Below are 11,959 nucleotides of genomic sequence, written 5' to 3'. Positions count from 1 at the left end.
TTTTAACCTTTGCCTGAAAGTTTTATTTTGTGTTGTTTTGTTTTTTTGTGTCAGGAGCGACTTGAGAAACTGCAAGTCGCTTTTGTCTGATGTGAGAGAATTGACCGTCTGCAAGGACGTTACCCAGGGAACGCCCATATGATTGATGTTTTACCATCCTTGTGGGAGGCTTCTCTCATGGAGCTGACAGAGGGAGCTCAACCCGCTCTCCCCGGATTCGAACAGCTAACTTATCGGCCAACAATCCTGCCAGCATAAGGGTTTAACCCATGTGCCACCGAGGGCTCCTTTCCTGTGAGGTTGTCCGTTCAAATCCCTCCAAGGTCCCTGCAGTGTAGGACTAAACAATAGGACTTAGTGTTCAGATCAAAGAACTGGGAAATATTGGACGAGACCGCATGGCCCATCCAGTCCAACCCCCTTCTGCCATACAGGAAAAGCACAATCAAAGCACCCCAGACAGATGGCCATCCAGCTGGGGAAAGGGATGCAGGCTCCTCCTCTTCATCACTGTTCCAGGAAGGAGGAGCAGCAGAAATTAACACTTCAAAATAATAATAATAATAATAATAATTATTATTATTATTATTATTATTCACACTCCATTAGAAGTGGGGAGGAACCCCTTGATATGAACTCCAAAACAAAGACTCATTTGCATGAAAGGATTGATTCTTGATTGGGTCTTTCATGTTAGGTAGGTTCTTGCCATTATTAAGAGGGATTATTACGTAATATTTTGCTATCATATAATTATATTACAGTAGTATTTATTTATTTATTTATTTACAACATTTATATGTTGCCCTTCTCACCCCGAAGGAGACTCCGAGCACACTTACAAGATATATATACATACAATATATTATATTATTAGCATAGCATAATATTAGTATTTAGTAATAGTCATAGTACTGTATTAAAGTTGCTATTATTATTAACATTACTGTATTATTATAATATTATAGTAGCATTGTTTTTATTATTATTATTATTATTATTATTATTATTATTATTATTATTATTAGCCTGGATGTCCCTAAAAATTAATCACATCTTCAGAAATCAGTTTTCTCTCACCAATACGTTGAGTTGCAGATGACATTAAATTTAATTAATGTCCAAAGTCTTCCTCTATAATACCTTGGCTTAGTCATTATAATTGAGACCGTGGGCTGTTACATACATACATACACATGCACATGCACATACACAGGTATATTCAGGCCCGGTTACAGAACTGAAACTGCATAGGTTGCCTTGGTGGGTGATCTGTGCCTGTCATCAGTGATGGACTGGATGAGGGCCAGCAAGCTGAAACTAAATCCAGACAAGACTCCTGGTCAGTCATAACGCAGAACAGGGTATAGGGTTACAGCCTTCGTTGGATGGGGTCACACTCCCCCTGAAGACACAGGTTCGCAGTCTGGGGTTGATCCTGGATTCATAGCTGACCCCAGGTGTCGGCGATGGCCAGGAGCACGTTCACACAATTAAAACTGATGTGCCTGCTGTGCCCATACCTTGACACACCTGACTTGACCATGGTAGTCTATTAGTCACATCTTGTTTGAATTACTGCAATGCTCTCTACATGGGGCTGCCTTTGAAGACTGTTTGGAAGCTGCAGTTAGTTCAGTGATCAACAGCCAGGCTACAAACTGGGGCTCCATACAGGGAGAGATCCACTCCCATGTTACGGCAGCTCCACTGGCTGCTGGTCTGCTTCCAGGCTAAATGCAAAGTGCTGGTCATTACCTTTAAAGCCCTAAACAGTTCGGGTCCAGTCTATTTGTCTAACCGCCTCTCCACATACAAACCAGCATGAGCGTTGCGATCTGCGGAGGAGGCCCTTCTCTCAGTCCCACCCCCATCTCAAGATGAGAATGAGAGTGGGGACCTTCTCCGTGATCGCTCCCCACCTCTGGAACTCCCTTCCCAAAGAAATAAAAATGGCTCCTACCCTCTTCTCCTTCAAAAAACTTCTGAAGATGCATTTATGCACCTTAGCATACGGAGAGGAGGACGAGCACACCCCAAATCAATCTTACCAGAACGCTGGCTAATTCATTTGTATCTTATCGCTGCTATGGTATATTTTAAAGCACAACTGATGATAGGCACTTTCTATGCATCTTAGTCATTCAAATGCCCAGGGTATATGTCTTTACTATAATTATGTTATTAGTGTAATTATGTTTTATTTGAGTATTTTAATTATTTTGATTTTAATTATTTTTATTTGTTGTAAGTTACTGATATTTTGTATTTTTGTGTTATTTTGATGTGTTTGAATTTGATTGTGGCATTGAATGTTTGCCTTTTTGTATGTAAACTGCCCTGAGCCCCCTCAAGGAGAAAAGGTGGTCTATAAATAAAGTGTTATTGTTATTATTATTATTATTATTATTATTATTATGTATGCTTTCAAGCCAGGCTACCTTTACAGTGACTCCAAAGGGATACCTCATCACTTCCAGTTTGCTTTAGGCCTGTTGTCAATTGGGAAAAAGTTTCAAGACTTTGTGGACAAGATTCAATTGAGTTGACAGCCAGATGCTGGTGTTGCAATGGCTCCATCTTGTGGTTGCATTAGCAATGGGTTTACTCACTCCACTTTCAGATGGAGAGCAGAAACCAGTCTTCACATTAATTTCTTTGCACACTGCACATATCTTATCTGGAGTCCCCAGTGGTGCAGTGGGTCAAACCCCTGTGCCGGCAGGACTGAAGCCCGACAGGTCGCAGGTTCAAATCCAGGGAGAGGCAGATTAGCTCCCTCTATCAGCTCCAGCTCCTCATGCGGGGACATGAAAGAAGCCTCCCACAAGGATGATAAAACATCAAATCATTCAGGCATCCCCTGGGCAACGTCCTTGCAGACGGCCAATTCTCTCACACCAGAAGCAACTTGCAGTTTCTCAGGTCGCTCCTGACACGACAAAAAAAAAAATCTTATGTGTAGTGGGAAAAAAAGAAAGAACAAGACAATATTTAAAATAGCTCTTTCCTTCCTTCCCTTTTCTCCCCCCTTCTTCCTTCTCTCTCCCCTTCTCTTTCTTTCCCTCTTTCCCTATCTTTCCCCCTTTCATAGAATTATTTATTTTTACCCCACTCTATCTCAACTCCAAAGGGGACTCAGAGAGGAATCCCAGAATCCTAGAGCTGGAAGAGACTGCATGGGCCATCCAGTCCAACCCAATTCTGCCAGGCAGGAAAAGCACAATCAAATTACCCCCAACAGACGCCCATCTAGCCTCTGTTCAAAACCTTCCAAAGAAGGAGCTTCCACCACACTCCAAGGCAGAGAGTTCTACTGAGCCCTCCTGAGAGATGGCCATCCAGCCTCTGCTTTAACGCCTCTAAAGAAGTAGCCTCCACCAGACTCCGAGGCAGAGAGTTCCACTTACAGTTAGGAAATTCTTCCTCATGTTTAGATGGAATCTCTTTTCCTGTAGTTTGAAGCCATTGTTTTGCATCCTAGTCTCCAGGGCAGCAGAAAACAAGTCTGCTCCCTCCTCCCTATGACTTCCCCTCACATCTTGATACATGGCCCACATCATGTCTCCTCTCAGTCTTCTGCAGGCTAAACATGCCCAGCTCTTTAAGCCATTCCTCATAGGGCTTGTTCACCAGACCCTTGATCATTTGAGTTGCCCTCACCTGGATACATTCCAGCTTGTCAACATCTCCCTTAAATTGCTTTGCCCAGAATTGGACACAGTTTGATTCCAGGTGTTGTCTGACCAAGGCAGAATAGAGGGATAGCATGACTTCCCTGGATCTAGACACTAGACTCCTATTGATGCAGGCCAAAATCCCACTGTCTTTTTGGCTGCCGCATCACATTTTTGGCTCATGTTTAACTTGTTGTCCATGAAGACACCAAGATCTTTTTCACATGCCCTGCTGTTGAGCCAGGCATCCCCCATTCTGTATCCTTGCATTTCATTTTTTTTCTGCCTAAGTGGAGTATCTTGCATATGTCCTTGTGGAACTTCCTTTCCCCTTTCTTCCTTCCTTCCCTTTCTTTTCTTTCTTCCCTGCTCCCTGTTCCTTCCCTTCTCTTCCCTTTCTTCTATCTTTCCCATGCCTCTTTTTTTCTCTTCCTTCCCTCCCTTTTATTTCTCCCTTTGTTTTCTTTCCCTTTTTTTCTTTTCTCTTTCTTTTCTTCATTTCCTTCTCTTCTCCTATCTTTTCCCTGTCTTTCCTTTCCCTTCTCTCCTTTTTCTTTTTCCCCTCTCCTTTATTTCCCTTCTTTCTCTTCCCTTTCTTCTCTTCTTTCCTTCCCTCTTCTCCTATCTTTCCCAGTCTTTCCTTTCTCTTGCCTCCTCCCCCCACGTTTCTTTCTCCCCTTCTTGTTTTCCTTTTTTATTCTTTCTTTTCCTTTTCTTCTCTTCTTCTACTTCCCTCTTCTCCTATCTGACCCCTGCTTGTTTTTCTCTTGCTTCCCTCCCTCCCTTTTCTTTCTTTACCCTTCTCCCTTTCTCTTCCTCTTCCCTGTCTTCTCTTCCTTTCATCCCTCTTCTCCTTTCTTTCTCCCTGCTTTTCCTTTCTCTTTATTCACCTCCGTTCCTTCCTTCTCTTTCTCTTTGCTTTCTTGACTTCCTTTCCTTCCCTCTTATCCTATCCTTTGCCTGCCCTTCCTTTCTCTTCCTTCCTTCTCTCCCTTGCTATTTTTCTCCCTTGTCCTTTTCCTTCTTTTGTTCTCTTTCACTTCCTTTCCTTTCTCTTCTTCTATCTTTCCCCTGCTTTTCCTTTATCTTCCTTCCTTCCCTTTTCTTTCTGGTGTCGATACACCCTACCTTACAGCTTCCATAGAGCATGTACCTCCTTGGGTTCCATAACCCTCAAGCACCAAGTAGTTGGTATTTCATGGCAGAATTCATACAGGATCAGCCCTACATATTTGGCATTGATTATTTGATTGATTGAGTGATTAATTCAGGCACATTGTATAGTTACAAACGATATCCCTGAATTTAGCCATTTATCTGTATTGTGTCCTATTAATTGTGAGCTACCTTGAGTCCCTACATCAGGAGAACAAGTAGTAAACAAGCCAAATAAATGAAAATAAATACCTTCTGCAGGTAGCTGTTGTTTACCTTGCCTGTTGCAGGCAGCCACACACTGTAGAAACATATATAGGAAAATCTCACTTTTCCCTCGCTCAGGTTTTATTTATTGCATTGCTTTCTGTACATACGTTCCTGTCTGAACGCATCTCCTCTTATGAACCTACTAGAGCCTTAAGTGCGACTGGTGGAGACAAGTGACAGGACCTTCTCAGTGGTGGCCCCTCATCTGTGGAACTCCCTCTCCAGTTAAGCTAGACAGGCCCCATCCCTTCTGGTCTTCAGAAAAAAGCTAAAGGCCTGGCTCTGCACACAAGTGTTCAAAGAATAAGTCACTATTGGTTTCGACACAGGCAGAATAAGGATTTTGGGAGAATGGAACTTATGCACTTTATATGTTTTAAGTTGTAAACTGTTTTATGTTTTTTATTGATTAACTGCTAATTGTTTTAATTGTGGGGGTATGTTTTATTGTTGGTTTTACCGACATTAAATTTTGCTGGAGCTGTAAGCCGCTTAAGTCTCCTGTGGGGTTAGAAAGGTGGGGTATAAATGAGGCAGATAAATAAATGCACTGTGTCAACGGTATCCTAAAAGTTTGTGTTTCTCCAGCCTGTCTTTTTTTTCTTTTTTCCCCACAGGAGACTTAAAAAAAACACAACAACAACCTGGAAGCCAAATGTCCTATGTTGTTCCTTTGGTGACTTGCAACAGAGCAAACCAGAAGCTAGGCACTTGGTGTGTCGGTAGGTTGGCTCAATTTGAAATGACAGCTCTCAGGATCCCATAGCACTGAGCCAGGGCATTTAAAGTTGGGTCAAACTGCACTGATTTTTACAGTGTAGACGCAGCTTATATTAACGGATTCTGCACCCACAGACTCCACCATCAGTGGCTCGAAAATATATTTTGTTAAAAATCCCAAAAGGCAAAACCTGATGATGCCCTTTTACATCAGGGACACCATACTACTACACAACTGTATATAATGGGACCTGAGAATCCATGAAACTTCCCTGGAAGTTTTTAAGCAGAGGCTGGATGGCCATCTGTTGGGAGTGCTTTGTGCCTTCTTGCCTGGCAAATGAGGGTTGGATGAGATGAGGTCCTTTCCAACTCTAGGACTCTATCTGTCTATCTCCTTCTCTGGAGGGCCATCTGTTGGGAAGGCTTGGGTTGTGCCTACTGCCTGGCACAGTAGGGCTGAACTGGATGGCCTCTGAGGTCTCTTCTAATTCTAGAATTCTATGCAATCCCAACAAGTACCAAAGGCCCAGTGTCAACATCTTTTCCTCCTAGCTCTGAACCCAAACCTAACACTTGAGCATGTGAACAAAAACCCTGGATCCATTTACACTGATTGTTTAATGCACTTTCAAAACGGCATTGAAGAACATGTTTTCATTCTGTCAGTGATTCCATAGAAAATCATAACCAGTCTGGATAGTGATGATACCAATCCCTGATGTGAATTAAGGGCTTTATTTTGTGTGTTTGGGGAAAGTTTATTGTCTGGCTGCCGCAGTTGAAAGCTAGCTCCAAACTGCATTAAACACTCAGCGGAGATGGGGGTCTCACAAAGACTTAAACACTAAGCAAGGCCAAATCACATTTCTGTGTTGTTTGTGGTGCGGCTTGATCCCCCCTGGGTCCCTCCGTATTTTCCCCTGCAGCTGCTTTCTCCTAATTTCATGTCCCCAATTGCCTTGTTCTTGCTGTCTTAAAAGCCACTTGACAAAACGGAATCGCGAGCTGCGGGCCACATAATGCCCAGGTGCGTCGGGAACACGCGAGTGTCTTGCCGAGCCTGTGCACGGTAATGACAACTTGCAGTGGGGGAAACAGGCAATTCAAAACATCAGGAGGCTTCTTGAGGAGCACTTACTTATCTTAAGGCTCTTTTTTCTCCGCTAGCGCGGAGCATGCTGGTTAATCTAATTATATGCTGTAATTATAGCTCACCGTGCATCGAAGCAGGCTTTGGCGCGACTGGAACCCGCTTCTGAAAGCGCAGGAGGAAAATGCAATGTCCTCACTCGACTCCAGCAGAGGGGAAGCCTTTTGCATGGGGAGAAGGGTGCACAAAAAGAGAGGCCAAGACCCCATAAATCCTCAAAGCATTAGTGGGCAAAAGCATGAAGATGCCCAAAGAGCAACCCAACCATTACACCTTGCTGCCCTTTCCACCTCTCATATTAAGTGGCAATTTCGGTACAGTTCCCACTAGGCATGGAAATGTCAAAACTGGAGGTGACGCTGTTAAAAAAAAGGACTAAAATACACAAAGAAGGTCCAAAAGGAAGGCAAAATTGCTCCCCCGTGCCCTCAAAAGGATGGCCCAGAGACATAGTAGAAGAATGAGGGCAACAAATAATCCTGCTCCTCCAATATGACATTTTCCTTCACTCCCCACATTTCTGGCCTTGCAGCGAGCAAAACACAAGAAACTATTCCTATCCATTGGTTACTTTCACATTTCTTGGATCATTTGGCCTCTTCCTTTAATTTGGGTGCCTCTACACAGTCAATTGCATGCAGTTTGATACCACTTTGATCACCATGGCTCAATGCTTTGGGATCCTCTGTGTTTTCACTTGATAAGGTCTTAACTGTTCTCTGCCAACAAATGCTGGTGCCTCACCAAACTCCTTCTCTCCATTTGCCATATCATGGAGCCATGGTAATTAAAGTGGCATTGAACCGCATTTGACTGTACATGCACCCCATGGTTATATATGAGGATCTGGGAGAAGTATGATTATGGGTCTACTCAATGGTGAATGTAGCCCCTGGGAGAAAACGTTGCCCAAAACTCTGAAGGAATCACCTGGGATGTCTTGTGAAATCCAAATAGATATTTCAACATCACATTTGCTTTGCTCCCAAATGGAAATGTCCATGATTTATTTGGAAGGGAAAAAGTGTATTACCTAAACCTTGAACAGGCCACCGTTCTATCCAACGAAGATGCCATGGATGCTGCCCTGATCATCTTTCATCAGTTGTCACTCGGGACGGCACATTGATCAAGGAAAGATGAGAATGAATCAGTGTTGGAACTCAACCACATATTGCACAAGCTTGTAGTCCCCATCAAGGACTTAGATTGGCAGATGACTTAGCTGGCAGGGAAAGCCTTTCTTGCACTGGCCTTTCTTTCTGCCTGTCACTTTGTCCTTTTTGTTAGCCTGATACTTCTCCTTTTCTAAGCACATGGCAAGTCTGAGTCCTCCACTTTGTTCTTCTGTGAGCATGGAGAGAAGACAGAATGTCTGCTGTGGGTTAGACAGTTAAATAACTAGGCTCTGACTTTCCTATACAGAAATGTAGTTGTTTTATAACTTTTTAAGCTTGACTCTTTCCCTGTAATGCTTAAGCTCACTCGCTCTGCTGCTGGCACTAGAACAGTGGTTCTTAACCAGTGGGCCGCGAGGACGAAAATCTGGTCCACAAGCCTCCTTCCTCTTTATTTCCACTCCTTTCGTGCCGCCTTCCACTCCTTGCTCGTCGCTGACCATGATACATGTACTGTATCAGAAACTAGAGCTGATGTGGTCAATCCAATGCAATTTTCTGAATCAGCACCCCAAACCGAATCTAAATTTTGACCAAAATCTGATTCGTAACCCTTTTGGTACTCATGCTGGAGAGTGGTCCCTGGTCAAGTGGTCTATCAAAAAAAAAAAAAAAAGGTTGGGAACCACTGCACTAGAAACTTCTGATCTGCTGAATTGCTGCGACTGCTGTTGTTGCTGCTTTACAATTTTTTGAATGTTTTCTTCTTTTTTTAGAAATTAACCCCAACAATCAGGTCATTGCAGGTGAATCCCATCCCTTCTCCTTCTCTGGATCCTCAAAACTATTCTCCATCCTGGGCCCTTCCCACAATCAATTTTTGCTGCTCTCTCCTCTTTGCACTTCAATAAGGCTCCAATCTGTGTTTTCAAGCATAGCTCACCTCCAGCAGGTGGGGAACACAGAGCTGTCTTTTCCCCAGAGAAGCATTTACGACTTCTCCCTTGAGCCTAATGCCCAAATGGGGACCTTGAGTTCCTTTACAGCATTGTCTTAATAGCCTTGGCTCCTAGGCTGTGTGAAAAGCCAATTAAATGGGCGGCAACAGCAGGTTTCTAAAAGCAAGCCCCTACCAAAAGAAAATCATGCCTCTCTTCCAGCTGTAAGTTATTGTAAGGCACACCATTAACATGCCGGTTGACAGCCAGCGGAATTAGCAATGCAAGTAGCTTAAAAATAGATAGGCATGGTGATTATTACTGTTTCTCGCTTGCTTCATCTGTTGGAGCTCGGGGTGCTAAAGCCGAAAGCTTATTTTTGTTTTGTGTCTATGACAGTCTCTTAACACAGATGTAACCATGGGGAAGTTCACGTCCCCATTCTGAAACACATTGGATGTCTTTCTCTTGAGATATAGTATGGCCCCTATATCTGTGGACCGTTATCTGTGGTTTCTACGTCAGACGTCCTCCATTGCAATTGGATTTGCTATTATCAAGGGTTTAATATATCCAAACAAAGTCTGGGATTGTATCTCCTGTGGATATGGGAGTTATTTCCTTATATAAGTCAAAGTCTGTCTGCCTGAACCACAAAAGCTATTGCTAGATGAAGTGTCCCTCTGTGATGCCACTGGATTGGCTGTTGCTTGGTGAAGGATCCTTCTGTGATTTTACTTGGAAAGAAAGGTGACATGTGTATGAGAGGAATGGAGGAAGTTGCCGGAGGCACTGTGACACGGAAAAGGGAGAAAGTAAGCAGTCCCAATGATGAGTAGTGGAAAATTAACACGCAAAAATACTGTGGGACTTTCGAATCCAGACTGACGAAGTTTTGGAACACAATACACCAACACATCACGATTGTGGAAAATAAAAAAGTTTGGATTATTGATGTCACCTTACCAAGTGACAGTGCATTGACGAAAGACAACAGGATAACTCAGCCGTTATCAAGACCTCAAAATCGAACTACAAAGACTCTGGCATAAATCAGTACAGGTGGTCACAGTGGTCGTCAGCACACTGGATGCTGTGCCAAAAGATCTCAGCCAGAATTTGGAAACAATAAACATTGACAAAAGCACAATCTGTCAACTGCAAAAGGCCACCTTACTTGGATCGGCACGCATCATTCAAAAATACATCACACAGTCCTAAACGCTTGGGAAGTGTTCCACTTGTGATTTTCTGATATGAAATCCAGCATATATATCTCGTTTGCTGTGTCATACTGTGTTTTTTTTGTCAGCAAAATATAATAATAATAATAATAATAATAATAATAATAATAATAATAATAATTTCTCACCCACCTCTTTGCACAGCTCAAGGTAGGACATGACATAGTTAAAATGCACCATCCTAAAAATGGTATTCATTAGTACTATATTTAGCGGGCCCCTCAGTACCATCTTTTTGGGAGAATCAAGAAAGCTTGGGGAATAAAGACATCTCTCAGAAATGACCAACACAACCAATTCATAGCATTTTCAAACCAGGAACAGATTTTTTTTCAAATTTTATTATATAGTGTAATCTATGGCTACCAAGCGCCAACTATTAATTTCTTTTGCATAGTGATCAGTGCTCTTTAGTTTTTACCCAATTTGGGATCCTAGATGTGAGTTACAACTCCAATCATTTTGGATTAATTATCTGCCATGGGGACTGAGGATAATGGGCGCTGCAACCCAACAGCCCTTGTGACCCTGAGGTTGGGGAATGGCTAGAGCAGGCATGGGCAAACTCTGGATGTCCAGGTGTTTTGGACTTCAACTCCCACAATTCCTAATAGCCAGTAGGCTGTTAGGAATTGTGGGAGTTGAAGTCCAAAACACCTGGACGGCCAAAGTTTGCCCATGCCTGGGCTAGAGGCTATTTTAAAGCTAGGCATCTCATCGATGAGCCTTGTATCTCAATTTTAAAAAAACCCTCTCCTGTCTAAACAGAACAAACCACAGCCTTCCCGATGTGACAGTATCCCAACTCCAATAGCTCTGGTCACGATATCTAATGATGATGAACATGGGAGTTGTAGTCCAGCATCTGGAAGGCCACATAAAAGGGGCCTTGAATTTGACATATATGGTGTAAATGATCTTTATTCATTCTGGTTGTGTGGTCTTTTTTTCATTTCAAATGGATTTCAGTTTCCAAGCTGAGAGGTTGTATGAAGGAATACTGACGGCAACCCCCTCGACATGTAAATATCACTCTTCGGAAGCATGATTCAGGTGCTTTTCCTATGGAGTGGGCGAATAAGACAGAAACAACAAAGCTGGGATTTATGCCAACGGACCATATGGGGCAGTCAGTGTATGTTGGAAGGGACAGTGGCGAGCGATGGCATGGGTTGCTGTGAGTTTTTCAAGCTGTCTGACCATGTTCCAGAAGCATTCTCTCCTGACATTTCATGCACATCTATGGCAGGCATCCTCAGAGGTTCTGAGGACTGTTGGAAACTAGGCAAGTGGGGTTTCTTTATCTGTGGAATAATGTCCAGGGTGGGAGAAAGAACTCTTGCCTGTTGGAGTCAAGTGGGAATGTTGCAATTGGCCACCTTGATTAGAGCTGAATAGCCTGGCTGCTTCCTGCCTGGGGAAATCCTTTATTGGCAAGGCTTGAAATTTGCATCTCTCTGAGTGATCAGTTAATGGCTACTATTCATTATAGCAAATGAACTTCCACGCTTTCACAATTTAGAAGTCTTCACTTGCAGTTTTTCCCCTAAACAAGAGACCCAGTTTCAATTTGTGATCTGAAACCCCTAAAAAAAATCCAGAGATGTCACTGTTAGCCAATTTGTCCTCATTGATTTTTTCAGTGCAGCTTTACCCACCATTCTTCATCAGGCACAACACTTGG

Source organism: Anolis sagrei, chromosome X (genome assembly GCF_037176765.1).
Source record: "Anolis sagrei isolate rAnoSag1 chromosome X, rAnoSag1.mat, whole genome shotgun sequence".
Classification (NCBI taxonomy): Eukaryota; Metazoa; Chordata; class Lepidosauria; order Squamata; family Dactyloidae; genus Anolis; species Anolis sagrei.
Note: the sequence above shows the minus strand (reverse complement) of the source record.